The following is a 25724-nucleotide window of genomic DNA, read 5'->3' on the forward strand; positions in this document are numbered from 1 at the left end:
TGGTGTGATTAATCACACTGAAACTTGGCAAAGACAATGGGGAAAGGCGCCATGTGATTTCCATCAGGCTCTGCTCAGAGCCCAGTGTGAAGATACCCCATGAGAAGGGGCTGGGAGATGCAATCAGGGCTCGGTGCAGGGGGAAGAGCTGAGCAGAACCTCCAGAAGCAGCAGGCTGGGTGGGGATGTGGGGCACAGCCCCACTGCTGCCTGTTTGCCTGGGTGGTGCCAGAGAACAGCACCCAAAGTGGGTGGCAGCTGTGAGGTTCTCGTTCCCTGTGCTGTAGGGACACTCAGTCTCTAACCACAGGACACCACTGGCATCTCCTGCTTCTATCTCACACCCAAGGTGCTTTAAACCATTCCCACTGCTGAAAGCCCATTGCTTCAAGCAGACTGGGCCTGCTTGCTTCCCTGCAGCTCCATCTCCTTGTGCAACCTCTGTGCCTCGGGCTGCCTGCAACCCTTTAAAGCTTTCCTCAAGAAAAGTCCTCAGCTCAGTCATGCACCCAGTGAGCTGTACCTGCAAGACAGCACAAAACCAGAGGCAGGACATGGCTGCGTAACCCTCACTACTAGCAAACCGCAAGGCAGTTCACAAGTAACCCAGAAACTCTGCTCTGCAAAATAGAATCCAAAGCACAGTGCACAGTTGCAAGATGCACACTGCCTGATCCCTCACAGTCGTCCCAGATGACAATACTGGCACGGAAGAAAAGGTCACTCAGAGCTCATTTTCGCTCCAAGATTTCATGAGATGTGAATGTGCCCATCTTTCAATTCTAACAAGACTCCTTTCAGAGTAAATTACACAAGATCGAAGGAAACCAGGAGCAACTGGGGACGCTTTGCACACACATATTGTTTTACATATGCTGCCAAATTAGATGGCAGTGCTTCTCACACACCCTACACAGCTCTAGATTATAGCAGGAAGTGGAGGGTGACGTTATATAACTCGAATAAAGCAAGGGCTCACAGCCTTTCTTCTCTGGGCATAGATAACTCCAGAAATTCTCATTGCCAGCATCATACCTCCATCCTGGCCACATACCACTCGGAGGTGGCTTTTATATCTTCATTGCACTGAAGTATTTTATCCCACTACAGTTTATTATTCTTTTATAGACTGAAGGGCTTCAGCCTAATCTTTCAACAAACAAAAGGAATCTTTCAACATTTCGATGCTGTTGTAATTGGCTCCAAAATAGCACCCTCAGAGCCACATTTCTTAATCTTCTCAAGTCCAAGGATTAACCTTTTTCAGAAAAAAAATAAAATAAAAATCCAAAGACCAACTTGTATATTTTTCATATATTAATTCAAATAAACAAAAGACTAAAATTTGAAAGTTAATCTATAGTAGCTTTTCTTTTCTCCCATTTAAATTGTGTGCTTGCTTCTGTGGCCATTGGAGGGGAGGAGAGAGGGTTTACTATTGTTCCATGAGCCACCACTGAATGTTTTATAGATCACCAAAGGGCCATGCATCACACTCTGGGAAATGGTGCTTTAGAGAGAAATGGGCTCCTTACTGGAGGCTCTTCTCCCTGCTCTGCTTTGTGGCTTGCATTGCAGCAGACTGCCACATTAACTCCTTGATGATGCCCACTGAAGGACACCGACTGTGTTTCTTGGGAATCAGGTGCTCCACATCACTCACTTCACACTCTCCTGTCCTTGCAATTACTGTGCATTTAGTTTGTACCCCCGGATCCATCCCAGGTACTCCACCCAGGTTAGTCGCAGGGCAAAGTAGCACTTCCTAAGAGATGCAGAATAATGCCAGCTTGTTCTGTATCTTAAAAAAGACAGTATGCATTCAACGTCCTTTAGCACAGAGCAGTCATAACAAGCCTTGGAGAGGATGACTTGTCTCCACTGCTCCCTGGTCACCCAATGCAGAGGGAAACCAGTTCTTGGTGCGGCCCCCAGTCCGACCCCCACAGCTCTCTCCCAGTCTTGCAAGCAGATACCTTGGCACCTCCAGCTGCCTTAGGACTCTGTTAGTGTTGGCTGGCTGGGACTGATAGTTTTCCTCTTCTTTTTCCTTGTTTCATTAGCTGTCACGTTGGAGGGTTTGATCTTCCCTGGAGCCAAGCCCTGTCAAAAGATTTACTCTATTGCAGTGCTCTGTTTCACATAATTGCCAGAGAAAGCTGTGCAGTTGGTAACAACCAAGGTAAGGAAACACACTAGATGCACTCAGGATATAGCATTCACATCTTGTACTTTCATAAAGGTATAGCAATGGAAACATTCCCTATTTTGATTGTCCCAAAGCCACAGGAAAAAGGGAATTTAAAGGAATTGATATGTCTGGGATAGATGCCAGCTCTGATTTACTCATATTTTTACCCTGATCTGAAATTCCTTGGTCAGAGATGGAAAACTTTTATGGAAGACGTGAACCAAATCAAGCCCTGGGATCCAGCTCAGAGCTGTCTCAGCTGGCACCATTGGAGAAACATAAAAACAAAGGAACTGGCAATCAAATGTGCAACAGCGGCTCTGTAAGAAACTTCCTACAAAGAGTTTGGACATTCCAACATCACCACGGCTCATACTCGCATTTGCAGTCTGCCTTGCGACCACAAAGTGCCTAAGGTACCAGAACACCAGTGAGTTAGGATGTAGGGGTTGGCTTGGCTCCTGGAAAGAGGATGTGCTTTATCATCAAATCCCAGCATGATTTGGTATGGAGAGGCACAGAGCGGTCAAGCCAGAGTGGTGAGCCCAGAACAGGGTTGCCTTTGGAAGCAGAATAAAAGGAAAATATCCTTGCTAACATAACCTCGCCTTCTAGTTTAACCTCCACGTTCCCTTGGAGAATGCAAACATGCCTGCACATATTTTAGGCAGAGCAACTCACTTAGGAAGACTCAGATGCAGCGTAAGTCCAATTAAAGCAAAATGGAATGAAAGTCCCAAATTGTTTCAATGTGTCAGAGTGAGGAGTTTGCAAATCCACTGGTTATTGCAAAGTTGTTCTGGGAAAAATACTTTCTGTATAGATTCCATCCCGTTTTGCTGAACTTCACAGGAGTTTTGCCATCAACTTCAGTGGGAGAAGGACCAACACATATAAGCAACCTTTAACCATGCATTAATTAATCATGCTTCGAGCCAAATGCATTTGCTCTTATGCCCCCATCCTGCAATGAATTTTCTATAGAAAGATCTCTGTCCCTGCAGTGGTGTCCACTGAGCTCATACAAGCAAGATCTAACTGCAAGATCCCATTCCACTGCCCACAAACATAAGAACATCTGTCTACATGAATCTTGCTGAGATTAACATGAGTTCAATAAGGAGCAGAGTTTGATGAAAATATCTCATTAGATATCAAGCTGGAGTGTAGATCAAAGCTTTCCTTAGCTCACTAATAAAAGAAAACGGAAATAGCCCTGCAGAGGAAATAGCTGGCTTGTTTGTGATGTCTCTGTTCTTTGGGAAGGTGAGTACAGAAACAACAAAATTATTACTGCTAAAATAACCCAAACAAAGCGCAAAATGAGGCAAGTCCTTAATGCAGGATATCATCCATAATTCTTTCTGTCGTTAAAATTCCCAAAAATCAGATAGTGTGGATGAAGTGTTCTGCCCACACCACTGACCTCCAACCTCTAATTCAAAACAAGGGAAAATAGTGAAGGTCCTCTCCCGATTTACGAAGTTAGGCATCTTTTGTGTGCACAGCACCGTTAGCATGATCCCAAAATTCAGGGGGCTTAAGCTTAATTTACAGTAGCTCAGCGTGCCACCCCGACGGTGTGTCTGTGGTTTCCCCAAGGCTGTGCTCTGCACTCCAGCTCTCAGCTCTCTAAGGCCTTCTTACACAGAGTTACTAAGGGACAGATACTGGCATGTTTTTTTAAACCTGCCAGAAAGGCCATTTGCTCCCTTAAATGTAATTTATGTCATTCAGCAATAAGGTTTGTTTTCAGTACAAAATACTTGTTAATCACCTCTGTTAAGTCTTTTTACTTCATCTCGTTTGGTTCCTATGGAAATCTCAAGTCTTCCAGAACTGCAAATTCTGTTTTCCAGCCAACGTTAAGAAAACTGATTTTTTCCACTACCTCCTCAGATAGCATTTGCATATAAATACTGTTCAAATCTCTGAAAATATAGTTGAAATTATTCTTATTATTCATTATATTGGAGACCTTCCATGTTTCCACAAGCAGCCATTAGATTTTGTCTTCCTTTCCACGTAAGCAAAAAAAAAAAAAAAGACCTCCTCTTTGCTTCTTTGTTAATCCTCAGCTCCATATTTTACACAGAGCTCTTCACTAGAACTTGTTGATTTTCGAAAATCAAAGGGAAAAGAATAAGATCCTTGGAAATGGCACCTTCCTGGCCAAAACCCATGACAACATTATGTTTGGTGAGGTTAGAAATGCCTGTAGCTGATCTGGATAACTAACTTCTCAAAGACTCTCTATTCAGTGTCGAACAATAACAGTGTAAGTGCTCCAAAAGACATAAAGAAGATTGGCAGGGATCTCTGCCATGGTTTGGGAACCTCTGCATCACGGAAGAGAGAAAATGTATTGAGTTGCATATCTTTTCTATGTGTGAAAAGCTACAGTGAGCTGAACTAAAAGTGACAGTTCCTCACCAGAGAGAACAGGTTGCACATTAAAAACACAGAGACCTACTGTGCAAGTCAGCCAGAACCAGTAAGGCTGCTTTTTTGCTGTGTCTTACCACCTCATTTCAGAAGCCCGCCCTAATGGTATTGCTAAAGGCATTCACTGAACTTCCCAGCTTGCTGCTGATGCTTTTTTCCCATCTTTCCTTTAACTCCACTCTCCCTGTCTCCACTTCTTGGCCTGCACGTCACTGCTGCATACACACAGAGGATAGGACATACAAGGGTAAAACCAGACCGAAACGTAGGAAGGAATCATGCTACTCATTAGGCAGCCCAATGGCTCACTGTGATTACAGATGGATAACGGGACTGTCAGAATAGGTGATGTGAAAGTTTGTCTCTGTTTCCAAGTTTTGTGAAGAATAAACCTTTACCTGTACTTGGAAGGAGGACCCGGAAGGGGGAGGTGCAGTTGGATAAAGCTGTTTAGACTGAGCAGAAGGGAGAAACACAGAAGGGAGATTTTCTTAGTCTCCCCTATATGGAGCACTTCTGAAAACCCCATTTGTTTTGAACACTATCCCAAGGAAGAAGTAGGCAGAACAGAGCACCAGATGAGAGCCACATGGTGAGATCAAATGGTAAAAATCTTTTCTGTGTTTCTGCATCTCTCCTGCAGGGCACCTGAATACCAGAGATTCATGAGCGTTTGCAAAGGATTTACTTTCCCAGCACATCATTCTTGAGATAAGCATAAAAACTTAAAAAACATAAATTTCAGCTGTCCCCTTGTTACCTCAGCACGCACCTTGGATTCTTCAGGGTCTTCTCAGCTGTCGACAAAGAAGCTCCTCTGCTTTAGGAGTGCAGAAAAATCAGGGTTGTTACTGACCTCATCAGGTTATGAGATATGATGAGTTCTTGCAATCATCCTCTCTATCCCTATAAAGCAACTATAGCATTAGCCAAGAGCCCGAGCCTGTCTCTTTTCATCTGCCTCATTAGATATTTTTTGGAGCTTTTCAGTGCTTGTGCAGCTGGAAGATTGCTAAAACAGTGCTGAGAGGGGCCATGGGTCTCCGGGTTTTGCAGTCTCAGCACCCATGCAAAGAAGACCTGACATAGACGCTGGCAATCATGGGTGAACCTTCTTTCAAAGGAAATGGAGACGCGTTGGGAAACTCTCAAGAGAGCAAAAGAATGCTTCCAGACAGTCAGGTGGAACAGCCTGCTGGCTCCCTCAACCTGATGGACTTGGCAGCCTCTCCGGCTCCAGCTGGCCAAGATCCTGGAGTCTGCAAAGCCGAAGGCAGAATTACGGAATAATTAGGAGAAAACAGATAGCTGCATCTGTTTATATCCAGTGATACACACATACACATACACGTATGCACAAATACATTTACACACATCATGGAGTCAGCGGTGTCTCCCCAGTAGCCTTGCAGGATATATGAATTTCTAGCAAGACTTAAACCCCTTTGTCTTATTCTCTAATGACTAAGCTGGTGTCCATGTCAAGCCTGCTAACTCCACAGAAGAGCTCTGACATCTTCCTGGAAAAGACTGAAAGATGTATTTTTATTAGTTTTTGTAGAAGAAACGCTGACTAAATGCTCCTATCTGATGCTTGCCCAGCGGCCTCACATTCCCTGGGTTCCTCTAAGTCTGAATCCTCAAAGCCTTTCTGTATAGCAGAGGCCAAATCCCACTTCCAGCCCCAGTCTGGGCGCCAGGCTTGCTTGCTAGGCTTTAGGCTTCTTCAGCCTAGAGAAGAGTTCCTGCTTACGTCAGCAGTAGTTGGCCAAGAGAAAAAGAGAACAATACAGCCTTTATAGATTAACAATATTTCAATTTACTGTAATTTATGCAGTATTTAATGTTCTTCAGAAGAAGAAACTGTCCTCTGGGATCCTTGCCTTTTCTATCCTTTTTTTCTCTTCCATCTCCACCTTTTCATTCCCACATCTTCCATCTTCCATCCTTCTATGTTTTTACCTCATCTTCACCCTCCTTTCTGTATCTCACCCCTTCCAACAGATCCAACTATTCTTCTGATGGCTACACTCCTATCCCTACTGCTACCATATCTGCTAAAATCACCAACAAAGGAATATCTAGCAGAGATGCATTCCAGAGCTGTGGAAAGTGATACATGGAGCAAAGAGAGAAGGACTGGAGAGGCTGGAGTACTGGAATACACAAGCAATGTTATGGGTAGCAGTGGTCAGGTGTACATGCTCCGTTACATGCAAGGGAGAGAGATCGCTTCCAGCAGAGATTTAAAGACTTCTCTGCAGCATTTCCACCTGTAACTGTCAGTCCTAGAGAAATTACATTTCAAAATCAGAAGGAGAGAAATAATTAGGGAAGTGTTTCATCTTTGGAGTGTTATATGTTTGATCTTATCTGGAATGAGTGTGTGTGTACGTGTGTGCATACGTCACTGTCGTTATTTTATGAAAGAGTCCTGTTACGAAACTTCCCATTTCACATAAATCTCCCTTTTCAGACATGTGGTCACTGGTTTAGGGAATATTTACGGTTAAATGCCTCAGTTTTTGCAGACCCAAATATTCTTGGTTTCATTCTCAAAACTACTCAGTATAACAAGAGCCTTGCCGCAGATGTCCCAGACACTGCTCTTTAAGAAATAATCCAGACCAAAATTGGTGCTTTGCTCTGTGTGAACTGCTAAATGTCATCACAGAACACCAATTACGCTAGAAGTTCCTTACAATCATTGCCTCTTTGCACTTTAATATTTAGATCATGTGGATCAGTGTAGGACACAAAAGTGGTACTCACAGGCTCTCACATTTGTTCCAGCTCATCTTTGGTTCTCCACAAACAAAATACCCAGCTGATACTTGATGTGCTTTTCACCTTGCCTGTATGCCTGCTCAAGAAAGGGAATCTTTATTCTCCACCTTAAGTACAGACCTTGGTCAATTCATTCCAGATCTTGAGCCTCTGACATTCAGGAGTCACCAAAACTCCAGTTCTGAGAAGGTCCAAATTCCTCATGAACCAGCCAGTAGCTTCTCATGCACACATCAGTGACTAGAGGCTGCTGTGCACCCTAACAAAACTCAACTGACTCAGATACATTCCTGCCTAGAAATGTTAAGTTCTTGTCCTGTCAAGGATCCCCAACAAATAAAAATATTTCTGAAAAGAAAATTCCCCTAAGCTCACCACTTCATGTTGTCAGCCCACATTTCCCAGTCACCCAGGACAATAGTTTTAACTCCTCATTACACACAGGGATGTGTTTTCAGATCCCCGACGAAAGTACAAATGCACACTGACCTCCTAGTATTCAAGATATTCATGGAAAACTTCTCCACAGATCTTCAGAAGAGATTGAAGAGATAATGATAGACAAGATAAAACAAGGGGCTGGATTTGTCAGGGCCCCTTCCTTGGTGTTTAGCTGCCTGTCATAGAGACCAGCCAGTGCCACTGAAAGCTGGAAACAGACTGCAGTGAAAAACGGTTTGAAAAAGCAATGAGAAGCTTCTGCAGGAGTCTTTACCCATTTCACCTGGGAGCTGTCTTCAAACTCAGACCCTTGCCTTTGGTCTTTGCCTTAGCAATCAGAGCTAGGAGCTGGTACACAAGCTCTCCTTTCTGCAATGCACTTACCCTTCTTGACAAACACTAGCATGGACAGTTTAAGCAAGAACAATGGTCCCCAACCAGTGATGATCCTATCTTCCAAGATATCTGTTCACAAATGACCCCAGGCAGAGCTGTTCATGACATAATCCACCAGGACAGGAGGATGCTGAAGATCAGACAACTGCCTTTAAAAAAAGAAATACAAACTAGGCATCAATCATAGGGAACTTCATTTCACACTCATTTTTCCCAAAATCAATGGGCTCTTTGTGCCAACATTACATTTTGACATCATCTTCCCTTTCTTGGCTGTTTTCTGGTCAGCGTAAAATGATATGAGAGCACAGCAATCTGTTCCCTTTTCAGGACTGTGAGGATCAGAGGTAGTGAAAGCTCCTCTGGATCATCAGTTTCAGAGCAGGTCTCTATCCATCCCCCAGGTTTCACTTGCTGGAAAGTTACCCAGCCATATGTTTGCAATTAAAGTCTCAGTTCCTCACAGGCTCATGGCAAATAGTTTGCTTCACCTGGGTCACATCTCTAAAGGCAGTTCCCCCAGACTGGATTTGCAGGACATATTCGGTGGCAGCTCTGACATTGGTATTAGCCATAATGGAATCCATGTCAATTATGAGTTCATCCATTCGTTTTTTTTATCCAGGCCTCCCACTCAAATTTCAGAGATCCCTTTCTAAAATGCAATTTGACCCATTTTGGAAGGGAGAGAGTTCCTTAGTCACTCCATTTGAGACCAATTAGGCTGTTTGATTTGGGATCCTTTATCCCTTAGCGCTCTTAGCCTGTCTGTTCCAATAAACGCTGCAAAAAATCCCGGTGTCTGAAATCCCTGCAAGCTTCACAGACTCTATTTCCTATGCAGTAACTGCACTCTCTTTATTCCTCTTTTACCATCCTGAGTCAATCACAGACTCTGGGGTAACTTTGTGAGTGCCAGCTCCATCTCTCTGAATTGCCCTTCAACTTCTTGCCCACAAAGGCCAGGAGGACAAGGAGGCATGACTGACTTGGCAGGCTTTTTCCTGGCTTAAGAGCTCAAAGCAAACTGTTTCGTGGCTAACCTGCCCCACAATGTGAGTATGCAATCAGAGTTTGCTTTTAATTAACTCCACTGGTTTGTTTAAAATATTGATCAAATTGAAACCATTTTTTTCTCCCACTATCCAATGGACAGTACAATCAGCCCATGAATTCAGAGAGAATGGCAGCTTTCAATCCAGGGAGCAATCACAGATTTGCAGTGATTGTCAGAGCTCAAAGCCTCTGCTTTATGTTTCATTCCCAGATGTTTCCAGCACCTAACAACCCTTTAGAACAAACCAATGGCAATAGACTTGAGGCTGATAACAGAAACAAGGTCACAGGTTGTGAGAAGACATCTACCTGCTTTAACTCAACAGTCCTCCCGTGGCACAGAAGTAATTGTAACTCGCTCTACAATACAAACCTTTGATTGAGAAATGAGCCTGAGCACATGTTCAACTGTCATCACAAAAAAGACAGCTTTCCTCATTAGAGGCCCAGATGAATTCATACAGTAAGTCCAAACCCTGTTAGAGAAGAGCTGGAATCAGCGCTTCCCCCCTCTGAGCCTCCATGAACAACGCTAAACTTCCAGTGAAGGAGGTTTGTTTCAGAACTCAAGCCTGAACCTGACACGGAAGTTGGCACCTTGCCCCCCATCCAGGATGCAGACATAAACTAGCTTATGCTTATGCAACAGAAAGCTCAACATCCAGATCAGGATTTTGCAGCCTGGGATCATCTCCGAGTTTCCCATCTTGAGAACCACAATTCCATTTGCTTTACATCACTTGCCTGTTTGCTTTGGGGAAAAAATATATTAAAAATAAAAAGTCAATAACAATCCAAAAGTCAGCAACAGTCCCAGCAGCATTCCATCTCACAGAGCAAGGAAGAAGACAATTAAGCCCAGCAGTACCCACATCCTTCGCCCTTTGGGCCTCACAGCGTCTTTTCCCTCTTTCCTCTGTCTTTGTTTTGGGGTTTTATTTCAATTTTTATCGCTTTGGTTTGCGCTGCCCAACAGGCAGGGGCTTCAGTGGTGCTCTTGGAGTGTTTACTCAGGATTGGAGCATAACCAAGACGTGGTCCTGAAGGCCCCTGAAAGCCTCCAAACCCCGCACACTGTGTGCTTGTTTAGCTGAGGGAATAGCCACAGCTGGCTCGGCAAAATGTGCCCTCTGGGACAGGTTTGCCTGTTAGCCAGAGAGGTGCTGGAAGTAAAGCATCTCCATCTTCATCCTCTTCCTTTTTGGCCACACTGCCAGCCAGGCTCTGCCCATCTTCTGGATGATCTCCAGGCTCCCAGCAGCAAACAAACACAGTGCTCTTTAGGTTTTCTAAGCCTACAGCACTGCCGCCTTTGGTGGCCTTCCCCGCACATCCTGTCACCACCCAGTGGAAACCAGGCCTCCAGGCCTCTCTGCTCTGCTCACCCCAGTAATCAAAGCACACATCTCCACTCTGCAGCCATGGAGCTCAGAGTTAGGGGTCATCTCTTCAGTGCCACCTGACAGTCAAAGTCCGTGACGTGAGGGCTTTGCAAAGTGTTTTAGCATCGATACTTTTTACAGTAAGATTTTGTTAGGCTGGGTAAAACTTACAGATGGATCCAAACAAAGCATCAGTGCATCAGCATCCTCCTTTCTGTCACCTCTTCTGCGCAACTTACTGAGCTTGGGTCATGTCCAGTAGATAATCCATGCTCTTCCCTTTATGCAGGACATACCCCTACCTAGCAACGAACCCTGCAAGCTGCTACATTCTGTTTTTTCACCATTTTTAAACTTGATGGTTCTTCATTAAAATCCTCCTGTTGTCTTGCGAAAGACTTTTCCTTGGGTTCTCTTCATTGTCACCTTCCAGCCATATTCTTCCTCTCCACGTCATGCTCTTGCAATGTGGATGAAAACATCTGATATTGGCGATAAGTCAATACTGAAAATAAGCTCCTAACGGTCAGCTGAACTGTATTGATACGTGAGCACATATGCCTTTTATGTGGACACTGAAACATTCAGAAACAAACAAACAAAAAACCACCCACGTACATTTCATATAGGAAAATACAAAATTGCAGAACGCTCAACAACTGTAGAAACAAAACATTTTGCTACTATAATAAATGTTCCACTTCGTAAAAAACTGGGTTTTCTTTGCTTTTGTTTTCTCCAAAATACATTCAAGAATATTCATGTAATTCAGGTAATTTCTAATGTTTGCCTGAAAAATACTGTGCCTTGTTTAAAAATGTTCTCATGAAAAATGTCCAGTAGGTCCCAGAGTTGGGTTCATTCCATGGTCACAATCCCTACTGACAGTGGTGAGATTAGTTACACTTGGTAAGAGATACAATGAAGAACTAACAAACATCCTTGCTGTTCTACGCTTGTCCCAGCTTTCCTCTGCTGCAGGCAGCCTGCTGTGCTCTGATCTCTTGGTAGGGGGGAAAGCAGTATTTGTTATTGGTTTAGCACCAACCACGGAGCCTCATTTCTTACGCAGCCTCCCAGGACAATCCTGGGCTCTTTTGCACAGATGAAATATGGCTCTGTTCGTGCATGCTGACAGGCCCTCTCCATGGGCAGCTTGCAAGGAAACTCACCCGTGGCAATCTGGCACCATCCTGAGCCCATTACCTCTGCTCCTGCTGCTTCTGCTTCCTCTGGCATTTTCAATGTTACCGTGGAATGAGGAGTGAGCCCCAGAAGAGGTGCATACCTATAAACATGACACTTGTCCCGCTGCTGCTAACAACTACTGACACTTGGTTTTCCACACCTCCATATAGGTAAATTAAGCTTTCTCTGTTGTGCAGAGCTCAAACTCAACCATCAGAGTGAACGGAAAACAGATTCTGATTAAATTTAGGTCTGACGCTGGTGCCACACCTTCGATAGCACAGCTTAAATTTATCTGCACAAACAATCTTGGATTTCTTCCCATCGTAGTTTTCTATGCTGCCCAATCTCTGCATGAAAAGTCAGGAGGCAGGCACAAAGATGAAGTGAAGAAAGGAAGAGTAATAGACAATAAATGTAACATAATTCTAACAGTTTTCTAAGTTTCTCTAGGCTGTAGTTTTCTTAAGGTGTAGTTGTCTTACTGAGCTAGAAATTTTTCTATAACCATAAGGGCTAAAAATATAATGTTGAAAAACAGAAAACCTGAGAGGTTTGAAAAATCACATACCTCCAATAGTCCAATGACTATTCCTGCCTCAGGAATAGTCCCAAACCTGATAATGAACCTCTAGTTAGCAACATCAAGATCTGTAACATTTCCTCACCTCATCAGTGAAAGATGTTTCTTGCTTGCACAGCAAGCTTGCATCTCTAAGGTAGGAAGCACACAGTAATGCAATGGTAGTGAAACATTTGTTAGCAGCTTCTCTTCTAAATAGGAATCAGCATGTTGTACCAAAGGTCATGGCCATCTAGCTTAAAACCGAAGTGATTAATGACATTAAAATGAAATAGTCAAAAAATACTTATTGCAGGGGATTGTGGATCGCTCTTGACTTCAGCCAAGCATTGCCCAGTTGGATTGGAAATCTCTGCGACCTTCTTTAGAGACGTGGCAGAGCATAGGGGGTCCTGGCCTTTGAACAAGGCTCTGTGACTCTATTGTAACAAGGAAACATCACAGAAGTAATCACATCTCAGCAAGGGCTCCAGCCTTCTGGCCAGAAACACTAAAAATCCTGAGCACCGAGAGTCAAATTTCCGCAGACACCTTGAATCAGCCTGACTTTGCTTCCATTGCACAATCAGTCACTGATGGTGAGAAGAACATCCTGTGCTTCTGAAAATTCCCTCTCGAATTCACTTTGGACTGTTATAAAATGCTTCTTCAATTTGCACGTCAGCCTAAACATTTATTCTTCAGAATAATGAATAATTATTTTAACAATTCTTCAGAAGTGGCACTGTTCTCCATTCAAACTTTACTTCCCAGCAATCTGAGACAGAAGAGCAAAGCGGGTTTTGCCCATCCAGCCAAGAGCTTGGTTCAGAGCAGATCCCTTACTCCACCATGAGGCCCAAGCAACACCAGCTAACAGACCATGTCCAAGTTCCTGATCTCACCACGGTCGCTGGGATAAGCCATTGGGAGTCCACTGCTTTCCTTGGGGCAAGGATTTCACGAATACTTACGCTACCACTGAGTTCAAAGGCCATTCTTCTCAATGTCATGACTAAAGTCATCCTAAAGAAGCCGTGAGCTGCACTAAGGAAACTCAGAAATCCCAGCCTTTGCGAAACTGGTGCAGGAATTTTCCCTTAGTAACAAACCCCTTAGCATCTTTTGTTTTGGAAAACATGAAAATGTTTCCATATAATTTTTTTCCAAAATGCAGCCCTCAGGATTCTCACGTTGCCCCAATGCTGAGAAATCCCTCTGCTCACCCCAGAAAAAGAAAAAAAAAAAGACGACCCGCAGAGCGCCTGAAAGATGGCAGCATCCTCAAGCATCCCTAGCCTTGGGGCAGAAAGCTAATTCTTGCTAGCCCTGTTCTGATCCAGGTTCCCAGGGCTTTGTGCCAGCTTGTCAGGGGTCTGGAATCTCCGGGGGGGTTGTGCGGGTTCTGGGGCTACACTCTGGGTGTCTGTGGGTTTTCTGTCCCGCAGCAGGACTGAGCAGAGCACAGGGGCCCCAAACAAGGCAGCCGCTGGCAGGAGAGCAGGCTGCGCTCCCACAGACTCGTGGCTGGAGCCGGGCGGCAGCTCACCAAAACAGAACTGCTCAGAGAAGGATTTCAGCAATGACGAAGGACAATTTCCTGGCCATGAGGAAAGCTTTCCATTAGAAATGTCCCAGAAAGTCCCAACCTGGAGGCAGCGTGGTTCTCCAGTGAAGTGGAGAAATCCAATGGTGAGATGGTGAAAGCACAAGGCTTGGGAATCAGCCCTCAGCCCATCCACAGGGCACACTGGACCCCTTCTAACCATCTTACTGCCCCCTGAAGCCCAGGGGTTAGCTATCATAGAATCACAGCATATCCCGAGTCGGAAGGGACCCATGAGGATCATGGAGTCCTGCTCTCAGCTCGTCACAGGACCACCCAAAGATGAGACCAGAGAGCAGAGCTTCACATTGCCCCTCCACTCCCTGTGAGGAGCTGCAGCCACCATGATGCCTTCCCTCAGCCTCTGCTCTGGGCTGAAGAAACCCAGGTTGCTCAGCCACTCATCACAGTCTTCCCCTCCAGACCCTTCCTCATCTTTACAGCCCTCCTTTGGACACTCTCTAGCAGTTCTATGTCCTTTTTGTATTGTGGCACCCCAAACTGTACAAAAAGGATCTCCCATCCCTCAAGTGCCTTAACCAGTGGGCCTGTGCTGTGATGAGCTGAGTGAGGCCTCCCTGAGCAGGAGGGTCCCCCATTACCAGCAGGGCTCACCGCTTAAGCTGGCAGATGGCCTCCACGTTCTCCCTCCTAACAACAAGGACAGCACATGGGCGGCACATAGGGAAGGGAACTTGCTTCCCCAAAACCATAGCTGTCCAACAACAACAAAAAAAAGACAGGCCAAGAACCCCTCCAGACATTTCGGGTGGCTTTTTTAATGCAACATGCGGGCAGAATCTTTGTTCCAGGTTTTGCTTTGAGCTGATTTCTTAAGCATACACACATCCGAGCTGGGGCCTCCAGCCTCTTGGCTTGTGCAAGAGCTCTTTTGCATGTGAAGTCCCCACGTCCGTGTCCTAAAGCTCTTTTGCACCGTACACTGGGCTCTGCACAACACCGGGCAGAAAGAAACGGTACAAAATCTGATGATAGATTATCTGTGGAAGGCCTGAACTCCAGCCAAGACAGATAAAAATAAAATAAATTAAAATAGTTTTGTGTGTGTGTGTGTGTTTTATGAAGGGAACATTTATATTTTTAAACGAGGAGTAATTGTATTCTGTATCTGAAATGGCATCTGAAAGTGATTTAGTGGAACAATGTGGTTTCTGATTGGTGCTTGAACTAGTTCCAGAACATTTTTTATAATAAGCATCATAAAGATCCCAATTATCTGATCCTTTTCCCTAACATGGTCAGAGAGGATGTTTCCAAAGAAAGGGCTTTAGGGTTGTTTTTTTCCCTTTGTGGCACTGATCCTGCAAACATTTACATACAGGCTTAATCTTTTGAGTAGCCCTAGAGAAGTGAACCAAGGCAGCTCTCAGCAGCAAAGCTAATCACAGAGTAAACTGCTAATGTTCAGATTTGCTAATCAGAGCAACACATAGACTTGGGGGAAAGGTCTTCTTGTTATTCAGAGAGCCGTTCAGGATGCATTTACGATTCAATAAAGGAGGCCTCAGCATTACCAAAATAATTACTTACTTAAACAAGCTTGTAAAACTCAAGGACTGCCCCAAATAAAAGGAAGCTTCCCCCCTCCAGTTTAATAACATAAATCTAGTGAAATGCATCTTGCTGCCATAAAATCAGTTCTACATGCCTTAGAATCCATTGATTTAGTAAGTGGGCAAGGAGGTCAGATCCTGCTAGGGACTCAGAAAGCTGAACATATGGAGAGAAGTTTCAACTCTGAAAGTTTTGTCCACCCACAGGAACAGAAAGCAGCTCACATCTTACCCTGTAACTTCACTCTCCAAAGAAAGATGCATAAAAGCAATGGGCAATGCTACAAATTAAAACAGAACCGTTTCGGTGATCACTCAGTCAAGAGAATAAATAATAACCCTGAAACCCATAGCTTGACCCAGGCAGCCCTGTGAAACTGGCTTTGAGAGGCAGCACCCTGCTTGCACGGGGAGCCTGCAGCTGGGCTGGCTGCCACAGCATGGCCACTGCCTCCCTAGGCAGCCCTTGCCAGGTTGCAGGCACAGCTCCAGCACACACACGGCAGCCCTCCTGCCACCAGTGCTGCAGGGCAAGGGCTGGCACAGCTTGAGATGGCAAGGCTTACCTACTGCTCAGACTGCCAGGATTAGCAGCAGGGCCTGATGCAGGGTGCATGAATTCTGTCTTTGCCTTCTCAGAAACATCACTTTGACTTTTCATCCCCTGAAAAAACCTTCCTTTCTGAACTAACCAGCTCTGGCTGGGTCCTTCCTGCCCCACACCACAACACGGGGACTGCAGGTCATCCTGGATACCAGGTGTCTATTCTCCCTTCAAGTTATCCCAGTGTCTCTCTGGTTTGGCCAACACAGGACTTTATCTGCTGCAAAAGACCATGACTTGGCACCTGCAGAGGTTCTTGTGTTATAACAATCTCTGTGTGGGATCCATCTTAGGGTCCTCTTCTCCACTTTCTCTTCATCTAGAAGAGGGAAATTGCCTCCTATGTAGTCAAGAAGAAATGTCCAAGAAGAGAGGAAGGGATGCTGTGGTTTTGCAGTACTTCACCTCTACTGCAAGCCCAACTTCACTATAAAGTACTGTCAGATCAATCCTGGGAAGTCTGCAGCCCATATAGCCCCCAGCACTATGCAGGAGCAATTACCCTGAGTGTTTGGGTGGACCTGAAGTGTCACCTAACTGCAGCAGCCACCTCACCATCAGGCTGCCTCTGGTCATTTGGATCGTGTTCTGATGATGTGCGAACACAGAGGTGGCCAAAAATAAATATATAAGACTCCTCGCTCCTTGAGCACGGAGGATCTCATGCCAAGAAATATTCTCTTCTTGCTGCCTCTTTTTGTGGTGGTTTCCTGAGACTGAAAACGTTCCTCCACTGCAGAAGATGCAAAAAAATTCCTGCTGACCTCAGCATTGAGTTTCATCTTTTTGAAGCTTTGTTGCGCCTCTAAGATAATTTATGAGGTGTCAGGATTTTCCGACCACAAATGTCTTGGATGAAAACCGTTTTTACACTACAGATGCCATGAAAGAGAAGCAATTTCAGTCTGTTTTTTCTACAGCACTGTCTGTGTCCACAATGAAGTACGGGTTCAGAGCTCCTGGAGATTATTTGTGTAAGAGTTGTCCGGGCCAGCGTTCCACTGAGACTCAGGCTGGGTCTGATTCCCCACCTTTGCCTCATTGCCCTGATCCTCTCTGTTGGGAGGGGAACTCCCATTTCCTGGTGCTGTGCCACGAAAACATGAGCTTGCCAAGTTATTCTCTGTATGTGTGTATGTGCGCGTGTGTTGAACAAGCCAGAAGTACCAGAAGTAAAAAGATCCATTAACAAACCACATTTTGCAACAGCCATAAGGATCCCCAGATTTCTCGTCTGTGGATTTCTCTTCTCCGTGCTTTAGATTTTCGAAAGGAAAAAGAAACCAACCAAAAAACCCCAAGAACTCAGCTTAGCCGTCTCTAATCCAATATGCACCTCAGTCTCCATGAAAGTGTTCTTGGGACGAGAGCAGTATTTCCCTTGGCTGGGATGCCCAGCCTCCTGGCTCCTCTGGAGCTGCAGAGCTGTAGACATTCCGCTGAGTAGTTTGCAACCCTGCTTGCCAGGAAAACCCAATGTCTCCATGGAGAAATCTCAGCGGAGGAGTTTGATACTCAATCAGGGATGGAAAAGAAGGGAGTTTATGCCTCCTTGAGACCAATCCCTCCTCTAAAAAACTTTAAAAAGCAGGAGGAAAAAAAAAGAAGAAAAAGAAAAGCGACTGTATTCTGACAAGCATGGCCCAGGCATCCCAGCAGTGTTGGTTTTGCTATGTGTCAGGACTGCCTCAAGTCACAAAGGCTTGGTCCAAATGTCTGTTTAGGTCAGTGGGAGTCTATCAACTTCGGATCAGACTTAAAGTTTGGATCTGGAGCTGAACTTCCAAAAGTCTGGGCACGTTTGCACCTTCTGGTGAGGGGAGCTTGGTTTGGCCCAGCCTTGAGATAGGAGCCAGCTGCAAACGCAGGCCTCCAAACATGTTCTAGGAAAGAGGTTATAAAAGAGCCCCTTCTTGCTCAACACATTTATTCCCTGTGGGCCAGATTCTGACATCTTCATTAACACTGAGCAGAACCTGCTCCAAGAGCAGTTACATTGATTTGAATGGGGCTATTCAGGGAGTCAGCATGGGTAGCACCATCTAAGGGTCACATCTGTTTGCTTCCTTGACACAAATTATTTTTTCTCCTTTCTGCTATTAGCACACACAGTTACAGCAAAAGCACATTGGGTTCCCTTCTTCTTGGCATCTCTTCAGCAAAACTCTGGTTGCAGACCCTTACTGGTAACGAGGTAAGAAGCAAAAAGAGCAGGAGCTCAGTTAACAGCCCTGACGGCTAGAAAAATCTTTCAGTGACAAAAGAAAGCAATGGTGAGAAATTCAGAGTTCCTTCCTGAGCCCTGTTCTAAACACCTTCTGTCTGTTTTCCCTCCCAGATCAAAAAATAGTGCCTCATGTGAAAGCAGAAGAAAGGCATTACGGCATAAGGCATTACTTCCTGCATCTTTTTGTAGCCGTGTCCTAGAAGTCATCCTCCTGTGAGCCATCATCACTGTTAGTCACTGAAATACTAACTATTCACTGTTCTGGATCAGTTTGACCAAGCTAAGGATCAGTTTGAGATAAAGGACTACTCCTGAGATTGCGGATAGGGGCAACAAGCTTTCTAACAGTGCCTGCGATGAGCAAGCTGTCATACTCAGGAACTGCCTATCTTGCCACAGTGACTTGTGGGAGATCTCTGAAAACGATCTGAAACTTTGCTATCTATCTATCTATCTATCTATCTATCTATCTATCTATCTATCTATCTATCTATCAGCAGAAAGGCAGCAGAGCGAATCTTAAATTTAGATAATTAGGAGCACCTGATTGACTTGGCTTGGAAGTCATAACGACATCACAACCACCCCTCCGCCACATAACTGCATTTGTCAGGTAGATTTTCTTTTCCTTGTCCTTTATCCAGGAAGACAATGATATTTGCACTGTGATGTTTATATTAACCATCAGAACTATTTGCACTACACTTCCTAACAAACAAGGCTGCTAAACCATAATAGCTGTGTCTGCAAGGACAGGCCAACCAATGTCAGTCCTCTTCCAGTTTTGAAGAACACCGACTGTGTAGCTCCCCCAGGACAGATGATTGCAGAATACATGCTCATGATTTTGTTAGTGCCAACAATGATCTGGTACATGACAGTTGCGTGCTGTGCTGCAGTAAGACCAAACAGTCCATTTTCTCCTACTGAAAGGGAAAAAAAAGTCTCCACATTTATGATATTGTTGGCTTCCCTCGCCACTTCCAGCAGTTAGCATGATTTTTTACCTCATTTTGCATAAGATTCCTTCTTTCCTCCCATTCTTTCTTGGATTCAGTTCCATACAGCATTTTCAGATATTACAAGCAGGTATCCAAGAGTCTGCTGCTTTTCCAGCAGGCATTTCAAGATTTTATGTGGGTAGCAAATTCTCTGTTTCCCTGGTCTCTCACAGCAGTGTAATGGGAGTAAATGATACAGACTGTTTCTTGTCAAGAAAGACCGAGAAGGTCTTTCTTTGGGTGAAGTTAGGATGAGGATAACCTCTGCTCTTCTCAGTTACTCTGAACGGATAGATGAGCAGAAAACAGTTGCCAGTCTGCGAAAATACAGGATCTGAAAGGGAACAGCTGATATCTAGAAAACTGCTGGCAGTAAAACTGGGATTATGTATCATTTATAGGGTGGGAGGAAGCATAGTGGCAGGACACAGACATTGGTGCAATTGTTTATCTACATTTGACATACAAAAATGATTTTTATATGAGCAAAATATCCTCAGGGGATAGTTCCTGCTTAAGACTTGAGATCCATCTCTACTTTAGAAGATGCAGAGGGAAGGGATTATGGTGTTAAGGCCTGGCTTGATGTTCCCAAAGCCCAAAGGCTCTGCAACTCAAGTTCCATGCGAGCTAGAGACTAATATATATAAACACAGGCGGTGCTGATGCACTTTTTTGGAGATGGAGAGCAGGTTAAGCTTATTGCAAGATACAGCTAATCATAGAATCCTTAGAGTTGGAAGGGATCTCTGAAGGCCATCTAGTCCAACTCCCACAAAATGCCATTGGTGCCTCAAGAAGAAAGGAGGGGTGTTGCACTATTTATGCATTACAAATGCAGGCATCAAAGCAGCGTAAACAAAGCAGCTTGCACAAAAACAGACAAAGGACGCTGCAGCATTTCCAATCTAGGTCTCTTGTGCCCCAAACTAGCATTTCAATCATCTTCCTTCTCTGAGAAATGAGTATCAGAGAACGAAGTGAGCCTCCGCATTTTTCTAGGCCAAGACAAAACTGTGTCCATTGTTGGGACTAGTCCCCCAGGAGGAGTTATTTCTATTCAATTTGTGTGTGTCACAGCCAGATAATGCACTGGGTGGTATTTCCCTCTCTTCCCCCAATCTCTCTCTTTTATGACCACATGACTTCACCCCCTCGTGTGAGTGACAGTACCCATTAGACGAGACTCTGATGCAAAACAGCTGTGTGCCGAGAAGGGGAGGAAGGGAGTGGGGAACAGCAATTTAGAAAACAATTAAGAACATCAATTCCAATTCATTTGCTTGGCCAGGATAAGTAATTTCTAAGAGGTAACTTGATCTGCAGTGGACCGAGATTAAAGGCGAACTCCATTATCTCTAGTTTACAGTCTGGAGGAATTTGTTTTAAACGGTTACCAAGGAAACTTCATTTAAAAAAAAAAAAAAAAAAAAGAAGGAAAGAAAGAAGGAAAGAAAAAAGAAGAAAAGAACCTTTGCCTAAAAATGTCTAAAAAATCCTTCTGATTTCTTCTTTTAAAGGGCACGCATGGATTTATTAACTCCCTGAGAGTGTGGTTGCGCTGTGTTGCAGGAGAAACAGTTCAGCTCTTGCAAACAGAATCCTTGCCCACAAGAGCTTAGAGATATATTTGATCAAAATAAATTATGCCAGTTTTAAATTACTGTTAAGATTTTCATGCAAAGATGGACTGGAAACATGAGACATAGGGCTCAGAAGTCAACCCAGAATTCTCCAGAGGAAGCAGAGGCTTCTGGAAGAAAACACAATGCATTGAGCACCAGGCAGTCCCCAGCTGTCTGCTGGCTTTGACACGGACTCACTGTCTGGCTGTGAAAGGCAATGCCCCTCACTGTGGTGCTAATGCTGCTGCCAACGAAGGGGTGTTGGCATACTCGGACACCTCTCAGAAGTGCTGTGAGACTCTGTGAGTAAATACCCCTGCAACACTTTGAATGCTGAGTGTAAACCCAGGAAATCCACAGCAACTTGCTGTAACCCAGCAGACACTGAGCTTTTCTCTCTATTCATGCTTGGGTGGGAGATGGCACCGAAAACCCAGTACGTGAGTGGTAAAGCCATGGATTTTCTACTGTCAAAGCCTCACACTCTAGGACTCTGCTCTTCTACCTTCCTCAGCTCTCAGTGCTTTGCTTTGCCACAACGCTGAGTCTCAGTCCTTTCCTCATCTCCTGCAGGCCTTGACCTCTTATCCTTGTTTTGCAAAATGTGATGTTGTCAAGAAGCTGAGATGCCTTGCAACTCCAGCTCATTAAAATGCTGCTCAGACCATTTGTCCCTCAGAAAACCCTGGCACCTGCCTTGGGCATTTCTCCCAGGATCCCAGAAACAGCAGCCCTTGTGCTTACAGGAACACAGAGGCCACGTGTGTCCCTGGATCTGATGTGAGGAGCTCAAGGGTGGGGTAAGAGCAGACATGGAAAAAAGGATCCGTGAGCTGGCTCAAAGTTCCAAGTTGGCCATGGATCTGCATTTCTCTGGCTGGACCCAGACTTCTACCTCTCCTGTGGATCTTTGTTTGTCTTAGGGACAATCTGCACTGCTGCCATCGTGAAACGGCCAGCCCATGCTTTATGCAGCTGCCTCCCTGTTGGCTAGCTAAGATTCTGGGGTGATGTAATTGCCTCTGGAAATAGGAGCTGGAGAATGTGATGTGACGAATTTCCCTGGACCACCAAATAAATTAAAAAGCAGGCTTTCAGCCCAGAGAGGTTACCCTCCCAAATAAACAAGACCCAGCCTCCTTTCCTTACACACACTTACCTTCTTCCACACCAGGAAGCTGAGCTCCTCGCAGACTCCATTACAGATCCAAAATGAACAGGTTCTTCCAGCCAGTCAGCATCTCCCATACAGTAATTGCTTTGGTATGGGCATCTGAGTACAAGACAGAACTGTATATACTAGAAATATTCTCTTTGCATAAACTTCTCAGTAGACTTACTTTTGTCTTGTTGCCAGGAAATGTACTTGGGGCCTCTCGCTAGCTTCACATTTCTTTGATTAGAGGGGCACAGTCAGTTTGTTCCGATAGTTACAGGGGAACTGAGAAACTGGAAAATCCTCTCTAAGCACAACAGTTCTGCAACTGCACATAAGACCACCCTATTTCACCACTTCTCCTGTGACGATCACATTTCCATGGATTGGAAAGGAAGGGGGAAAAAAGCCCATCTTGCACACATGCTTCTCCACAACAGCTTATGCCATGGTAGATAACCTTACAACCTGAGATCATTTAAGCAACACAACGCATGGCACTCCAGCATGGAAAAGGGGCCATGTCATAACCAAGGGCAACAAGTGGTTCTGGGAATCAGAAAACATCTAACATGGTTGGGTGGGTTGGACAGGAGTTTAAGAAAGCAACAATATAGTCAGCCAAACTGTAGTGTGGCCAGGAAAGGAGAGTTAACACCTTTTCTCTGCCAAAAAACACCTCTTGGCCAGTAATGACAACTAATGGCCAGGGCCTTGGCATCACAATCTGCCCAAAAAATTGAAAGGTGGAACATGCAGATTCTGTGCCCAGTTCTGGTCAGGACTGCTTTGTGGCATGGAGCAAAGCACTTAGCTTCTCTCAGCCCCAACTCATCTGTGTGCACAGCGCTCTGGGTTAGTTCTTGTCTCCCTCCTGAGGCTCAGTAACACTTTGTTAAATGCTTGTTTCTTCTAAGAGGCAAGGTGATCCAGAGAGTGCAAAGTACTTTATTTTTGTACTGTAAAAACCAGCTTCCTTCGAAGTCTCACTCATTAAGTCAACAGCCGTTGTAATCCAAGCTCCTTTGATGGAAGGAATAAGTGGGGAAATTGCCAAAGGCAGGATTAGCTGATGGATGTCTTGAGTTGCAAGGGTGTCTCATACGGATTTGTGGCTGGATTTTCACCTCAGCTGTCCTGGCTGGAATGTCTGTCCTACCGTACTGAGACACTCCTCTTGCAGACCCTGCTCTGCCTCTAGCAGTGGGGCCCTGGCTGAGGACTGGTTGCACTGTAATTCCCAGCTCCTCTGCTAACTAAGGAATGTGGTGTGCCAAAGAAAACCAAGATCCAGCCTGTGAAGAACGTACCTGTTGTACTTGCAGGGAAGTGACAGTTTGTCCAGAAACAGGACTGATACAGGTGTGCTTCCCGACTTGGCTTCTCAGTGATACAATGCTCTGGGCCACTGCTTCCCTTCTTCAGTAGGGGTTACCATATGCTTTTCTCTGAACAGCAAATCCTTTGTGACCTAGGAATAAAAGTACTGTAAACTGGTTTCTACATTTAGGTCTAATTGTGAGTAAAGGCATTTAGAAGGACACATCCTGCTGGACTGCGACAGGCAGCAAGTTTCTTGCTGTTCCCCATTCAAAAGGAGTGGCAGCACATTCTTTCTTTTTCCTCGTTTCTATTATATTATGCCTCCTTAGTCCTCATCTCTGTCCTGATCTCAGATTTCTGTTACTGTGATTCCACTGATGGAAGGTAACAGCAATTACATTTGTGTATTTGTGTGCGCTCAATATGGGACAGAGAAGAAGGACACAATCTGCAAAGCCAGACTACACCCACTTCTGTATCCTCTATTTATGTGAAAATTTTCATGTTGAAAAAAACAACTTTCTAACTTCTCACAATTCAGTTAAGTCTTAATGGGTGTTAACTACAAATACAAGATTATATTCTCCTAAAATGTCATTATCTGAAAGTCATTCTTGCAATGGGGACACTGAGGATGAAAATACTCTAGCCTGTCAGTTCTCCTGCCTTCTGTGCCAAACATCTCTCTCCTCTCCAGCTACCACCTTTGCAACTCACACATGCCTACCTTAAGGTCACAGTTTGTTTCTAGTTCCCGATGCTGGGTGCTATGCACAGCACTGTCTGCTTTTGTCTGATGAATGGCACAAAGCTGGAGTCAAGCAGGTACTCCACACTCTTTACACATTGCCAGGTGTCCTAGATTTTTTGTATCTCATAGGATAATTAACCCATCTGCAGGTGATTGTCTACTTGTCTGCCACAGGACCTAGTGGAGAGGGGTATGTGAGACAGCTCTTAATGTTTTTGTTAAGAGGTCCCTTTGGATTGCATTTAGTAGAAATGTGTTTGTTTTCCAGAAGAGAATCGGTTACAGAAACAACACCAAGCAAAAAGGCTTTTCTACAGCAGGGTTCTGTTTACCATGTTCATTCAGGGAAAGTTATATGGGAGGAGAGAGGAAGTAGTTAAATCCTTGTTTACCATGCTGGAAACCAAAACTCCCTCAGTTTACATAAATAAGGCAGAAAATGGCTTAGTTGTATGAGCACATGGCTGTGACTAAGGAGAGCTGGGTTCTGTTCTCCACTCTAATGTGCAAAACTCTCCAGGGCTCTCCTCCCCTCAGTGTGAGATTCAACTTGTTAATGTGAAGTGTATGCCAAATCACTAGTTAACAGAGACAGGATTTTCCAATGCCAGATTTGTCCATCAGCATCGGATAGACTGAAAAACCTAGCAAGAAGTACTGGCCTTGCTTCCCTGATTACTAGGCAGCTGTAAGAACCAGCTGGACTAAGCAGCTGAGGTAAAATGACATGAATGTAACCCTGCTTTCAGGGCTTTCTGTACACACAGTGAAGCTAACTAGTCCTTCCCTATCTGACCATGGGAGTTGAAAAGGATTCATGTACTAATTATTACAACATGCTCTGATGCCAAGATGCTGGAGGCCATACAATCCTGACTGTTAGCAGATCTGTGTACTCAAGAAGGCAACCAAGGAAATGAGTCCACTGATTCCTAAATCCTTATGGTTTGGTACATGTATCTTCCCCTTTATGCGGATGGTTCAGATCACCAGAATGATGTGCTCACACATCTTTAGTGAGACAGAATTTCTATTTTATGTAGAGAATGAAATCTGCTGGGGATGACAGGACAAAGCTGCCTCTGTTGAAGGAGTTCAGAAGAGATAATTAGTTACTAAACTCAGCTAAGTTTGCTCTGCCTGCTGAATCATAATTACTGCATGCTGTGAACTAAAGGTTGCATCAGATATCATTTTGGAGATCTGCAACAATAAAGAAGAACAGAAAGACAGGGAACGAATCCCACCTGAGCAGTGAAAAAACTTACCGGAGGCTGAGAAAGTTCTTACTTGCTCAGAGTCCCTCTGCCTTGGCATCCATTAAGGTAGGGAGGTTATATAGCATAATCCCAGAGTAGGGGGCAAGTCTGACAGCACCCAAAGAGAAGCCCTTTCAGTGGCCTATGTTT

General features: G+C 44.6%; 1 long non-coding RNA gene across 1 annotated transcript; it reads right to left on the reverse strand.

The window, feature by feature from the left end:
- Positions 1 to 4214: 4214 nt before the first annotated feature.
- Positions 4215 to 23776, reverse strand: LOC128072711 (uncharacterized). Its single transcript, XR_008202413.1, has 3 exons — positions 23552 to 23776; positions 22245 to 22358; positions 4215 to 8409 (listed from the first exon to the last, which is right to left on the reverse strand). It is a non-coding gene; the product is annotated as an uncharacterized LOC128072711 (long non-coding RNA).
- Between the last annotated feature and the right edge of the window lie 1948 nt (positions 23777 to 25724).

The sequence above is a fragment of the Tympanuchus pallidicinctus genome, unplaced genomic scaffold (assembly GCF_026119805.1).
Source record: "Tympanuchus pallidicinctus isolate F22 unplaced genomic scaffold, pur_lepc_1.0 scaffold7, whole genome shotgun sequence".
In the NCBI taxonomy this organism is placed as follows: Eukaryota; Metazoa; Chordata; class Aves; order Galliformes; family Phasianidae; genus Tympanuchus; species Tympanuchus pallidicinctus.